Source organism: Meles meles, chromosome 19 (genome assembly GCF_922984935.1).
Source record: "Meles meles chromosome 19, mMelMel3.1 paternal haplotype, whole genome shotgun sequence".
In the NCBI taxonomy this organism is placed as follows: domain Eukaryota; kingdom Metazoa; phylum Chordata; class Mammalia; order Carnivora; family Mustelidae; genus Meles; species Meles meles.
This window is the reverse complement of record NC_060084.1, coordinates 30,815,024-30,830,692: the sequence shown is the minus strand read 5'-3', so window position 1 is coordinate 30,830,692 and position 15,669 is coordinate 30,815,024. Positions and strand designations below refer to the sequence as shown.

Below are 15,669 nucleotides of genomic sequence, written 5' to 3'. Positions count from 1 at the left end.
AAAGTTCTTTGAAATAACACAAGAGTTTAGCAGCACTAAAAGACAAATTTCTACATATTATCAATTAAAAATTGGAAACTGAAATTTGAAACTAAAGATAATACAATTTAAAATAGCTCCAAAATAGGAGATATTCAAGTGTATACCTGCATGTGCAAACCCTATATACTGAGAACTACAAAATACTTGTGTAATAAATTAAAGAAACTCTGATTAAATGCAGAGACGGGCCATATAAATGAATTAGAACACTCAGTGTAGTTGAGATGTGAATTGTCACCAAACCGATCTATAGATTTGATGCTATTCCAATCAAACACCTGTTCAATTCAATGAAGGAAGGATAAGATTTTCAACAAATGGTGTTGGAGTAATAGGACGTTCAGATACCAAAAATAGATGTTAACCTAAACCCCACATCTTATACAAAAATCAAGGAAAGGTGGCTGAAGTTTGGTAAGAAAGCACCATGGCATTTTACTTCCCAGATCCAATAACCTTTCTTGACAACAGAAAACTAGAACTAGAGGGGAACTCTCTCAACATGACAAATGGCATTTTATGACAAAACCCATAGCTGACAACATATTCAGTCATAAAAGACTGAGAACTTCCCTTTTAGGATAAGGAACAAGGCAAGGAAAGCTGTTCTTACCATTTATTTCTATTTGACATGGTGCTGGAGGTTTTAGCCACAACAGTTGGGCAAGAAAAGAAATAAATAGCATCCAGATTGGAAAGAAAGAGGTCAAAGTCTCTATTTACAGATCACAGAATCTTTTATATAAAAAAATCCACTAAAAAAATCATGAGCACTAATACAAGGGTTCAGCAAGTTACAGGATATCAGTTGAATATTTTAAAAAACCAAGTGTATTTCCATACCTCAGCGATGGACAATATGAGAATAGAACCAAGAAGACAATTCCATTTACAATAGCATCGAAAAAGAACAAAGTGCTTACAAATTAACACAAGAAATACCAAACTTATACACTGAAAACTGTAAAATATTGTTGAAAGGAATTAAAGAAAATCAAAGAAAGTTGAAAGACATTCCATGATCATAGATTAGAAAATGTAATTTTTTTAAGATGTCAACACTCCCAAGTTGATCTACAGATTCAATGTAATCCCCATCAAGATCTCAGATCACTTCTTTGCAGCAATTGACAAGCTAATCCTAAAACTCAAATGAAAATGCAAGGGGTTCAGAAGAGGCCAGTAGGAGGGCTTACATTTCCTAATATCAAAACTTCCTACAAAGCGGGACACCTGGGTGGCTCAGTGGGTTAAAGCCTCTGCCTTCGGCTCAGGTCATGATCCCAGGTTCCTGGGATCAAGCCCCGCATCGGGCTCTCTGCTCAGCTGGGAGCCTGCTTCCCTTCTCTCTCTGCCTGCCTCTCTGCCTACTTGTGAGCTCTGTCTGCCAAATAAATAATAAATAAAATCTTAAAAAAAAAAAGCAAACTTGCCAAACTACACACACACACACACACACACACACACACACACACACCAGTTTTGGGCTTTTTTGGGTGGGAGGTTGTTTGTTTGTTTTTGCTTTTTGTTTGTTTATTTGTTTTATTTTGTTTTGTTTTGTTTTGTTTTGTTTTTGAGAGAAAGAGAGAGAGCACACATGAGCATTTGGGGCGATGGAAAGGAAAGAATCTTAAGCAAGCTCCACACCCAGCACAGAGCTGGACGCAGCCAGATCTCACAACTCTGAGATCGTGACCTGACCCGAAATCAAGAATTGGACGTGTAACCAACGGAGCCACCCATGCACTCCCTACACAAACACACCAACTTTTAAAAGCACATACACAAAAAGAAGAAATAAAATAAATGGTCCAGGATCAATAATCCAAGACTTCAGAAGATGCCAAAGTGTTATCATCTCTGCTTAAGAAGATTTGTGATCCAGCTAAAAGGACAGAATTAGCAAATTCTGGAGAGCTATCACTAAAAATAACACTAATTCCTGTCATTTGTCAAGCATTTACCCTGTGCCAGACCCTTTACTGATGCCTTCCACCAGCTAATCCTCCCAGCCCTTATTAAGAGATAGATAGAGACCTGGCATCCAAGCCAAAGCTGACTGACTACCATGGCCAGGCTACCTGGCACACAGCAGACAGAAGAAATGTAGAACAATTTCCTTCTCATTAGGGTCTCTCTCAGAAATCAGAGTTCCAGGAACACAGCGGAATGCCATTTGTCACAACTGGTTTGTTGCTTATGAAGATGTAACAGTGTTTTTTACATGTGCATTCTCCATCATGACAACAAAACCATCTTAATAAGAACTTAAAGGGTGGTTCCTATGTGCTTCTCATTCCTTGCTGCCGTGTGGTACCCAACACCAAGTGACTCGTCACCTAAATAAAAATCATGGGCAACTTCTCCCCATAGGGAAATGAGAGGTCACTATCTAGGCTGAAAAATTAGATTGGGTCAATCAGAAAGGTAATTAAGGCACGACAAGGACACAGAAACTTCCTGATGAATGAAAAATACCATCAATGTGCTGGAAGTTGGAGGCCACTAATGTTACTAAACCCTGAACACAAATTTTTTACAGCATCGAGAGTTAGCACTAAATTTTGACATCATTTTAAAAATGCAGGTATTTTCTAGGAAACAGACCTCCTACCACTGAACAAAAAGATTGAGGCCTCCCTAAAATGTGGATTTTCAGGTTTCATGTCCTTGATCAGAGACTTCCACCAATACCTGGGTTGTGTTGTGTCTTGTTTTTACACCAAATGAAGAACCAACAACCTTAGTTGGGACTCAAAGTGTTCCCCATCCTGACTTCTCTGGCCCATATAGGCAGAAAGTTGGCCACCATCTCCCCAAGTTTTATTTCTTATTATCTCAGCCACCCTGAGGGATGATGAATTTTCTAGTCTTACGTTTTCTGGGGAAGAATAAGTATTGACTCTGCTTTGGTCTGAGGACTGTGCTTAGACCAGCCCAATGTGACCGGTGAGGCAGACACAGCTGTGAAATCCAGAGGGGGAGTGGAACAGGAAAGACAAAACACCATTTTTTGTCAATTCCAAAGCTTTCTCTCTCCTATGAATAATATCATAAAAGCTAACATTTACCAAATATTTATTGTGTTCTAAATACTTTATGCACTTTCATTCAATGCTCAATGAGGTGAGCATGGTTATGCTCATTTTTAATTGAGAAAATTGAGACACATAGAGGTTATGTAACTTGCCCAAGATCACAGAGTTAAGAAGCAGTAGAACCGGGGCACCTGGGTGGCTCAGTGGGTTAGGCTGCTGCCTTCGGCTCAGGTCATGATCTCGGGGTCCTGGGATCGAGTCCCGCATCGGGCTCTCTGCTCGGCAGGGAGCCTGCTTCCCTCTCTCTCTCTCTCTGCCTGCCTCTCTATCTACTTGTGATCTCTCTCTATCAAATAAATAAACAATCTTTTAAAAAAAAAAAAAAAGAAGCAGTAGAACCATGGCCTGGGCTCTGACCACAGTGTGTTATTGCTAATTTTTGAAATATGAACTATCTAATCAACTCTTTTGGTGATAGCAAGTCTCCAAGTGTATTTATCATTCCACACTTATTCCCATCTCCCCCGCTAGACTGAGGGTGGAAGCCAGGTCTTCTCACTCTCTATCTATCCCACATCTTAGGCTCGGACATGCCCTGCAATCAAGGCCCAAGAGTGCCAGGGCCCCAGGTGACATGCGATCAGAGTGCCTGCCAAGGAAGGAACAGATGGGTCTGCTAAATGGTGAAATCAAGTCCCTGCCACTGTAATGGCAATAAGCATTCCACATAAAATAATTACTTCCAGTTTGCTTGGCAGGTTGGACAAAGTCCGAGGGAAGGTTAATTTATCTTTCACAGCTTTGAGCCTTCAAGCTGTGGTTTCCCAAGTGAAAAGGGCCTCTCTTCAATGATTCTTTGCAAGATGCATTTAGTCATGACAGAATTACCTCCTCATCACTGAGGGGCAAAGTCTATTTGGAGTCCACTTGTCAGCGAGGGAGCAGAATGGAAGGAATTATTTAAGTCTCATGGAGATTTAAGTCCATAGCCAAGGTCTATGGTACAGTAGGTAGGATACTGAAATGAGTTTTAGGTCAAGACATCAGCCACCTATACCATGTAAAATTTGTGCAATGATTTTCTCATCATAGAAATGGGTACAATCTAGCCTCAGCAATCAGACAACAAAAAGAAATTAAAGGCATCCAAATTGGCAAAGAAGTCGTCAAACTATCATTCTTTGCAGATGATATGATACTATATGTGGAAAACCCAAAAGACTCCACTCCAAATCTGCTAGAACTTGTACAGGAATTCAGTAAAGTGTCAGGATATAAAATTAATGCACAGAAATCAGTTGCATTTCTATGCACCAACAACAAGACAGAAGAAAGAAATTAAGGAGTCAATCCCATTTACAATTGCACCCAAAACCATAAGATACCTAGGAATAAACCTAACCAAAGAGGCTAAGAATCTATATGCAGAAAACTATAAAGTACTCATGAAAGAAACTGAGGAAGACACAAAGAAATGGAAAAATGTTCCATGCTCATGGATTAGAAGAAAAAATATTGTGAAAATGTCTATGCTACCTAAAGCAATCTACATATTTAATGCAATCCCTATCAAAATCCCATCCATTTTTTCAAAGAAATGGAACAAATAATCCTAAAATTTATATGGAACCAGAAAAGACCTCGAATAGCCAAAGGAATATTGAAAAAGAAAGCCAAAGTTGGTGGCATCACAATTCCAGACTTCAAGCTCTATTACAAAGCTGTCATCATCAAGATGGTATGGTACTGGAACAAAAACAGACACATAGATCAATGGAACAGAATAGAGAGCCCAGAAATAGACCCTCAACTCTATGGTCAACTAATCTTCGACAAAGCAGGAAAGAATGTCCAGTGGAAAAAAGACAGCCTCTTCAACAAATGGTGTTGGGAAAATTGAACAGCCACATACAGAAAAATGAAATCGGACCATTTCCTTACACCACACATGAAAATAGACTCAAAATGGATGAAGGACCTCATGTGAGAAAGGAATCCATCAAAATCCTTGAGGAGAACACAGGCAGCAGCCTCTTCGGCCTCAGCTGCAGCAACGTCTTCCTAGGAACATCGCCAAAGGCAAGGGAAGCAAGGGCAAAAATGAACTATTGGGACTTCATCAAGATCAAAAGCTTTTGCACGGCAAAGGAAACAGTTAACAAAACCAAAAGACAACTGACACAATGGGAGAAGATATTTGCAAATGACATATCAGATAAAGGGCTAGTATCCAAAATCTATAAAGAGCTTAGCAAACTCAACACCCAAAGAATAAATAATCCAATCAAGAAATGGGCAGAGGACATGAATAGACATTTCTGCAAAGAAGACATCCAGATGGCCAACAGACAAATAAAAAGTGCTCCACATCACTTGGCATCAGGGAAATACAAATCAAAACTACAATGAGATACCACCTCACACCAGTCAGAATGGCTAAAATTAACAAGTCAGAAAATGACAGATGCTGGCGAGGATGCGGAGAAAGGAAAACTCTCCTACACTCTTGGTGGGAATGCAAGCCGGTGCAACCACTCTGGAAAACAGCATGGAGGGTCCTCAAAAAGTTGAAAATAGAGCTACCTTATGACCCAGCAGTTACATTATTGGGTATTTACCCTAAAGATACAAACATAGTGATCTGAAGGGGCATGTGCACCCAAATGTTTATAGCAGCAATGTCCAAAATAGCCAAACTATGGAAAGAACCTAGATGTCCATCAACAGATGAATGGATAAAGAAGATATGGTATATATATACAATGGAATACTATGCAGCCATCAAAGAAATGAAATCTTGCCATTTGCGATAATGTGGATGGAACTAGAGGGTATCATGCTGAGCGAAATAAGTCAATTGGAGGAAGACAACTATCATATGATCTCCCTGATATGAGGAAGTGGAGATGCAATGTGGGGGGTTTGGGGGGTAGGAAAAGACTAAATGAAACAAGATGGGAGCAGAAGGGAGACAAACCATAAGAGACTCTTAATGTCACAAAACAAACTGAGGGGGGTTGGGGGGGTAGGGAGAGGGTAGTGGGGTTATGGACATTGGGAAGGGTATGTGCTATGGTGAGTGCTGTGAAGTGTGTAAACCTGGTGATTCACAGACCTGTACCCCTGGGGCTAATAATACATTATATGTTTACAAAAAAAAAAAAAAAAGAAGAAGAAGAAGAAAGAAAAGAAAAAAAAAAGAAAGAAAAAAATGAGTATAATCATAGGTGGCCCAATCTATTTAAGGAGTAAGTTTACTAAATGAAATTTGGCATGGTGAAAGGTGCTTAAAAACTTCCAGGAAGAGAATCCAGGCATGGTTGGATTTAATCTGAACTGAAATGGCAGAACTTCCTGTCTTTCCTGCTGGTTAATGTTTCTAGACTTCTTCTTCACCTCTGTTTTCTGACTCTATCTTCCTCCCATTAGGCCCATCTGATAAAGTCCTTACACTAGGGGCATCAAATGAGCCAACTTTTTTGTGTGTTCTCAATAACCAAATACCTCTTCCCTCTGAATGGCACAGGTCTAATCTTGGTAAGAATTTGGTGACACAATTCAATACAACCTCTTTCTCAGAGAAACATGATTTGCTAAGGTAATCCCTGGTGGCCAAAGGAAAGACATGTCAAGGAATTTATCCAAAAAGTGCCTTATTTGCTACCACAGAGAGACATCCATTCTTAATAAAGTCTTGCCTAATTGGCCTGGGTCAGAAACAACTCCCTCATAGAAGCAAAGAAAATTTTACACAGCAGAAGAAAAAGCAGAATGGTATATGTCATAAGACATGTCAGCAGTGTGAGATATATAATATTCTTTCTAAAAGAACAGAGTCATAATCACAAAAGTAAAAGAAGCAAAAATATTTCAGTTGATGTGGAAAATGGCTTTAATTATCTGCTATATTTGAGGTGATGTATTCATCTCCCCAGTAGCCATGTACCCTTTTACTCTTAACAGAACTTTGTGTGTATAACTCCCTTCCCTTCTCTCTATGTCCGTGTAATTTACTGGATCTAGAATTCATGATTGACAGTCATTTTATCTTAATAGTTGAAAAATGTTATCCCACTTCTTTTTGGCCTCCATGGCTTCAAGTGAGAAATCCACTATCACCCGAATTGGTGTTTATCTGTAATGCCTAGTTTCTTAGTACCTTCTTTCAAGATGTATCCTTTAGGTTTCAATTTCAGAAGCTAAATTTCAGAAGCTAAAAGATGTAGCCTTGTTTGTATGTCTCCTGTGTGGGGTTAGCTGAGTTTCCTGATGACGGAGGTTTAGATCGTTGGCCAAATTTAGAAAGTTTTCAGACTTTTTTCTTTGAACATGTCAATACTTCTTTCCCTTTGCTCTCCTTCTGGGATGCCAATAACACAGAAGTCAGCTCTTTTGTTGTTGTCCCACAGGTTTCTGAGACATCGTACACTTTTCTTTCAGTCTATTTTCTTCCTGTTGTTTATCACAAAACTGTAGTGATCAAGACAGTATGGTACTGGCACAAAAACAGACACATAGATCAATGGCACAGAATAGAAAACCCAGAAATGGACCCTCAACTATATGGTCAACTAATATTTGACAAAGCAGGAAAGAATATCTAATGGGAAGAAGACAGTCTCTTCAACAAATGATGTTGGGAAAACTAGACAGCAAAACACAAAAGAATGAATCTGAACCACTGTCTTTTTTTTAATATTTTATTTATTTATTTGACAGAGAGATTACAAATAGGCAGAGAGACAGGCAGAGAGAGAGGGGGAAGCAGGCTCTCTGCTGAGCAGAGAACCCAACGTGGGGCTCAATCCCAGGACCCCGAGATCGTGACCTGAGCCAAAGGCAGGGGCTTAACCCATTGAGCCACCCAGGGACTCTTCTGGATCATTTTCTTAACACCATACACAAAAGTAAATTCAAAATGTATGAAAGACCTAAATGTGAGACAGGAAAATATCACAATCCTAGAGGAGAACACAGGCAGTAACCTCTTTGACATCAGCTATAGCAACTTCTTACTAGATATGCCATCTGAGGCAAGGGAAACAAAAGCAAAAATGAACTATTGCAACTTCATCAAGATAAAAAGCTTCTGTGCAGTGAAGGAAACAATCCACAAGACTAAAAGGCAACCTTCAGAATGAGAGAAGATATTCACAAATGACATGTCTGATAAAGGGTTGGTATATATATACACACATATATATACTAATGTATATATATATACACTAATATATATAGAACTTTTAGAACTTGACCCCCAAGAACAAAATAGTTCAGTTAAAAAAACGGATAGAAGACCGGAAGAGACATATTTTTCTGTTGTTTAACTAGAGTAAACTTTTTTGGTCTATCTTCAAGTTTATTGATTGTATCCTCTCTCATCTCTTGCTCTACCACTGAGCTCATCAACTGAATTTTTTTATTTCAGTTATTTTATTTTTAAGTTCTAGAATTTCCATTTCGTTCTTTTTTATAACTTTTTTTTCTGATATTTGGTACTTTCTCATTTGTTTCAAAATAACTCGTTGGGGTACCTGGGTGACTCAGTGTAACCCACTGAGCCTCTGCCTTCGGCTCAGATCATGATCCCAGGGTTCTGGGATCGAGCCCCACATCAGGCTCCCTGCTCAGTGGAGAGCCTGGTTCTCCTTCTCCCTCTACCTGCCTCTCTGCCTACTTGTGCTATCTCTCTGTCAAATAAATAAATAAAATATTTTTTTTTAAAAAGAATTAGTCATTGCTTGTTGAAGCATTTTTAAGATGGCCACTTTAAAATCCTAGTCTGATGATTCTGATTAATCATGATCTTGGCATCTCTGATTGTCTTTTCTCATTCATTTTTGAGATTTTGAGATTTTCCTGTTTTTTGGTATGACGAGTTATTTTTTTTTTTAATTGTATCCTGGACATTTTGGATATACAATGGATATACAATGAGGCTCTGGATTCTATTTAATCTTCTCTTTTTAAACAGGAAGGCCTCCTTTTTTGAAGTTGTGTGTGTTTGCTCAGAGTGGATTTGCTCAGCTTCCTGCCAGACTCCACTGATATCATCTCCAAAGAGAAGAGCAATGACACCCATCACACCATCACACCTTGCTGCAGATGGGTGGGGTAGAAGTTCAGCTCTATCCTTAGCCCATCAACATCTTCCATGCAAAGTGGCGCACCAACCCAAACCAACTCATTATCTTAAAGTGGGGGCATGAGCTCAGCCCCCTATTGATGTGGTGAAGGGTGAAGGTTACAAGGCAGAGGGCTAACATACCATTTTTTTGTTGCAGAGTAGGAGTGGAAGTTCAGCACCCTACCTGTCCTTAGTCATGAAGGGTGGCAAGTCAAGTGTCAATTGGCTGCATCTCTCATCACCTCATTCTATCTGTTGTTGCCATTTGGGGGTGGCAACTCAGAAGCGGAGTACAGAAAGCAGAATCCCGAGTAGCCTGCTTTAGACTGCCTCATTGGCTCTCCTCGCTGTGGGTTGGAGGGGGAAGTTCAACTCTCCAATAAAACCCCAGTGACCTCCAGAATCAGAGAAAGTGGAATGCAGACTAGCTCCAATTTACACTTCCCTATTCATGATCAATGATGCTAGATGAGGGTAGAGACTCAGGTCACCATTGGACTTGGCCAAACACTATAATTTGACCCTTCCCCTCCAGGGGTTTGTTCAAGAGAAGGCTGAAATCAATCCAAGGTAACTCAGTATTGGGGTTTTTGTGGGGACAATTGGGAAACATAGGGTTATTGAGAGAGCCTCTTTTCTTTGTTGTGGACTTGACGTTGGTAGGAATAGGCCTGGAAATTATGGAACTACTACTAACGATTAAAGAGAGTTTAGATTCTTTTGGCTTCCATATGCAGTAAACACAGTGGTTAGGTACATACACCTGATTTCAAAATGTAGCTCAATTAGGAGACTTTGATCACAACATCTTACCAAGCAAAGCAGGAATAATAAAAGTATATCCCTGATAAGGTTACTTCAAGCATTTAATGAGGTAAGACACGTAAAGCAGTTCCACCAATGTTTGACATGTTGTGAGTTCTCACTACATGGAAACAATGATGAATTATTGATGATGGTTGTTAATGGCAAGTCAGTGTCTTCTCTTTTTCTTTTCTCTTTCCTAGGACTGCTTGAACTCACGGTAAGTGCTTAATAAATAATGTCAGCACCAACCAACGTATCAGGAATGAGCAGATTAAAACCTGTTAACTCAAATTTTCTTTCCTATCACCACACTTGTTTTAATGCAAAGATTAGAGCTGGCTGACCAATTGCATCCTCACCATCTGCTGTCACACAACGTAACTCTGCTGCCTCTTCCACGTCTGTCTCTTCAGGGATTCTGTATCAAAAGCAACTTCCCACGAGACTGACATCCTTATAGCTGCACAGAATAAAACCTTATCCACAATAATGTAGACACTCTTCCCTCCCTTCTCTAGCGTACCAGTTTCCTATCACCACTTGTTCAAAATCACCCCCAGCGGGGCACCTGGGTGGCTCAGTGGGTTAAAGCCTCTGCCTTCGGCTCAGATCATGATCCCAGGGTCCTGGGATGGAGCCCCGCATCGGGCTCTCTGCTCAGCAGGAAGCCCGCTGCCCCGTCTCTCTCTGCCTGCCTCTCTGCCTACTTGTGATCTCTGTCTGTCAAGTAAATAAAAAAAGTCTTAAAAAAAAAAAAATCACCCCCAGCAGAAACTGGATTCAAGGAAGAAAGTCCTGTGAGGAATAGAACCGGTGGGGAACTGTCAGCTGGCACGAATGTTAGTATCACGTTAATGGAGTCGTCTTGGGTTTTTCAAGACAGTTTCATGGTGAGAAATGCAGACAGTTCAATGGTACTCTGCCCTCATGTGGGTGGTAAGAATTGTCCTGCCCAGTAGTTAGAACCTCAAGGGCTCTAAAATGAGTTTGCTCTGAGGGCAACCGGGTTCAAAGAGCTTTTCTTATTCTAAGCTCTAATTGTTGACAGCGTTGAAAAACACGGCCTGGCATCTACCTCAATCTCATACACCAAAACCTAGTTGGGTCTTTTCATTCCGCCCTGGTAACAGGTGTGAGTATATCTAAATGGCATTTGTATTTGTATCACTGATCCTTGAGATGACATGGAATTTCTTTTTCTCCTACACTAACATCCCATTAATCTATTTTGTAGCATCTTACTCAGTCACATTCCTACTCCCCTCTGTCACTCCTTAAAAACCCAAGAGTACTCTTCTCAGCAGGAGGCAGTTTTGCCCCTCCCTCAGGGACATTTGGCAATGACAGGAAAGATTTTTGACTATCACGACCTGAAGAAGAGTGAGGAGGAGCCGGCCAGTGTTATTGGCATCTGGTGGATAAAGGCCAACGACATTGCTAAACATCCTACAATGTACAAGATGTTCCCTATCCACCAACAAAGCATCTGGCCTAAAGTCGATAATATCAAAGTTAGGAACCCTGATCTAGAGTCCGCAAAACAAGATCATATTTCCAAGGTATCTTTGCAGCTAGATTTCCACATCTGCTCAGTTGGAAACAGAAGTGAGATCCATGAGATCTCCATTGTAAGGTCTTCCTGCAAACTCAATGACAGAGCTGTTTCACTCCTCTGCCACTGTAGGGCTCTGGCTCTTGTCTCTGATCCCTAGATTCTGAGTGGCAAAGGTAAGCAGCGCCAAGGTTCCCACTGGAAGTGTCCCAGGTGTGATTGGGTTTTTCTCTTGGCTTATTTGCTCCTACTTGCAGAGCATTCAATTTTGTTTCTCTGACCCTCCTAGACATTCTTGTAAGTGACTTCATGGCCTATAATAAATCCTTTTCTGCTTAAACTACTTAGAGTGCATTATTTGGTCTGCAATTAAGGATCCTAAGTAATACAGTAAGTGACTATAGGCAATCAATCTTCAAGAAGATGGGAATGTGAGATTGATTATGGTTAGAAATCAATGTAGATTTAGTTAGTATTACATAGTAGAACTCTTGTAGGCCTTGGAGGACTAAATGGCTGCTTCTATATGGGTAATGGATTGGTATGGGGGATTAAGATGGTCACAAATTTTTTGTCACTCATCCTTCTGTTCCCTCCCTCTCTCTTGAACATAGGCCACCCCTGTTATTTTATTCAGTGAATAGAAATATAGCAAAATTAATCCTGTGAACTTCAGAGGCTGGGCCTTAGATCTGCAGTATCTACATTTATCTCTTAGAACACTCCCTTTTGGGATTCAGCTGTGGGGAAGACCAAGGAACCATGAAGACAGGCTACAGAGAAGAGAACCAAGGTTTCCTTAGCTGGCAATTCCTGCTGACTCTCCAACCAACATCCAGCATCAACTACTGATCATTTTGAATGTCCCAGACCCCTGTGACCCTCCAGTGCTTGCCATTTCATCAGTCACTGCTAAATACCATCAGTCCCCAAAATGGTGAGAGATAACGACTGGGTTATTGCTTTAAGTCACTGAGTGTTGAAGTGATTTGTTAGACAGTAATAGATAACCAAAATAATTGGCTACTTCCAACTGTACTGGCAAGTTTAAAAAATAAAATGACAAGGTGATGATTTAAATTCTCTATTCAAGATATAGTCAGAGAATCAGAGTCTCTATGACTGCCCAAAAGAAGGTGTCTATAAAAATAAGATGCCAAGTCTAATTCTGTGGGCTGCTCAAAATTCAACATAGGTTGAATAAACAACCTCACTGGATCTCTTGTGTACATGTTAGAGTGCTGACTAGGAAAGAACAGGATGTTGACAATACAAGTGGTGAAATTTGAGAGGATTTGCATGATTCTGAAGACATCTGATCTTCCACATCTGACTGTTGCCAAGGGAAGCAGTCCCTCTTTATCTGTTGCAGCTGGCCCTGCCCACTAGAACAACCAACAAAGACATCATCTGAGGTAGTTATCATCACAGAAATACCAATTATCCCCTTGCCTCAATGTACTACCTCTCCGCGGCTCCAGGCCTAAAATTGCAATTGGATCGTAACATGCCCTGGGGCATCAGTTACAGAGTAAAACCATAAAAAAGGGGACACATGCAAAGAACTATTAGATTTTGATAAATTATGTTAGCAAAACTTGGGGAACATATGTGAGATCACAGATTAAAGAGAGCGTAATATAATTCTGAATGAAGTTGAATTTAGTGCTATGATTTTATGTACCAGTGATTCTAAAAATCAGTGCACTCACAAGTTTCTTTCCAGTTATTGTGGCAAGGGGTACCATGAACAGCAAAGTCTCACATGATACCCCATACAAGGCAGTGAGGGAAGTCCTACACGGGAACCAAGACAAGTGCCCAAAGTTTTTGGAGACAGTGGAGCTGCAGATCAACTTGAAGAATGATGACCCCCAGAAGGACAAATATTTTTTGGGCACCATAAAGCTTAAGTCCACTCCTGACTCAAGTTCTCCATGTGTGTTTTGGGGGATCAGCAGCGCTATGATGAGGCCAAGGCTTTGGATATTCCCCACCTGGACACTGCAGCACTGAAAAAACTCAACGAGAATGAAAAATGAGTTCAGAAGCTGGCTGAGGAGTATGATGCCTTTTTGGCTTCAGAATCTCTGATCAAGCAGATCCCATGAATACTGGGCTCAGGGCTGAATAAGGCAGGCAAGGTCCCCTCCTTACTGACACACAATGAGAACATGATGGCCAAGGTGGTTTAAGTGAAGTCCATGATCAAATTCCAAATGAAGAAGGTGCTGTGTCTGGCAGTGGTCATTGGCCACATGAAGATGACAGATGATGAGCTCATGTTCAACATCCACTTAGCTGTTAATTTCCTGGTATCATTGCTCAAGAAGAATTGGCAGAATATCCAGGCTTTATACATCAAGAGCAATATGGGCAACTCCCAGTGCCTATACTAAGGCACAGCTTAATAAACCCTAGTGCTACCATTACCTGTTTACCTGCGACCAGGGAAAGGGAGGTGGTTTGTGAGCTAACATTGTTTGCCAATGCACTGTGCTAATGATGCAATTTCTGGCACTCGGTGATGGGTGGTCATTTTCTCTGCAAATGACTGCAGACCAAGTCATTTGGTCTCAGTCCAAACTGCAGACCAAGAAATGGATTCTATCTACCTTCAAATCTTATTTAGATCTTATTTAGATCTCTTGGAGCTGAGAACATGTGATGCTTAAAACATGTGACAGTAGGTCTGCTAACCAGGACTGAAGCTTTTCTGATAACCCTGAGAAGGGCAGAGTGGACCTTCACATTGAAGACATTGACTCAGCCCTTGGCAGTGTGCTTAACCTATGGCCTGAAGTCGCTCCCCTTTAAGTCAGATTCTTTCCATGGGCTTTTTGTTTTCTTTCATTCCTGTAAATTGTGCCTCTGGGCTCTTGGTCTATAGGGATCACAAGGAATGTTCCAAATGGAGATCAAGTTCCCAGATTATTCAGAAGGGAGTGCTCCACAATCCTGAGAAATTGATCTAGTATTTGCTTGTCTGACCCCACATTGAATACCCTATGTTCAGGGTAGCAATTCTGTTTTGTGAGATGTTTAGGAAAACACAAGCAGGAGACCTATACAATATTGTAATTCATCTACAGAGCTTTCTAGGGGAGTTTAGCAAATGGGTAGAATCAGGCTGTGGAAATGTATAGGCCCTTTGTCCCCCAGGTGGGTTCTGCCCCTTTCCTGACTTGAGGCAATTCCCTGTTGGGGTTCTTGCCTCCACCACCGAGTACTGGAAAGTTGGTTTTGGTGTGGTAGGAAATACCTGTGATTTAACTTTTAACTTGAATCTGCTTCATTTAACTTTGATAAAGTAACTAGTTTATCCCTCCAGCTTTTAATACAGGTGAAAGTCTATTTCAAACCATAAATTAAAATGTCGCACCTTCTTAAAACAAGCTTGAACCATGAAGAATACAAGTTTTTCACCAAAGTAATAAAAAAATAACATTAAAAAATAAAATAAAATCAGTGGGTTCACCCAGGCAGCTGGGAGTGCTTCTAAATGGTTGATAGAAATCCTGTCTCAGGGCACCTAGGTGGCTCAGTTGGTAAGCATATGCCTTCGACTCAGGTCACGATATCAGGGTTCTGGGATGGAACCTCACATCAGGCTCCCTCTCAGCAGGGAGTCTGCTTCTCCTTCTCACTCTGTAATCTCTCTCTCACACACAAATAAATAAACTTAAAAAAAAAAGTTTTTTTTCAGGGTGCCTGGGTTGTTCAGCCATTAAGCATCTGCCTTCAGTTCAAGTCATGATCCCAGGGTCCTGAGATCGAGCCCCACATCAGGTTCCCTGCTCAGTGGGAAGACTGCTTTCCCTCTCCCACTCCCCCTGCTTGTGTTCCTGCTCTCACTGTCTCTCTCTCTATTAAATAAATAAATAAAATCTTTAAAAAATTTTTTTCTTAAATAAACTTAATGTTTTTAAAAAAAGGAACTTGATTCAGGGATAGCATACTGTAAATAAAGTCAATATTCATGTAATTCCTTGGTATAATGCAAGGAGAAAAGAATGTTAGAGAAAATTTATTATAATCCATTTACTCCCCCACTTTTGAGAGGGTTCAAAAACACTCCTTTACCAAAGCAATGAGAAATACAT

At 40.5% G+C, this 15,669-nt stretch overlaps 1 pseudogene; it reads left to right on the top strand.

Moving 5' to 3' along the window:
- The first annotated feature begins 13,312 nt into the window (after positions 1 to 13,312).
- Positions 13,313 to 13,965, top strand: LOC123931658 (annotated as a pseudogene).
- Positions 13,966 to 15,669: the final 1,704 nt, after the last annotated feature.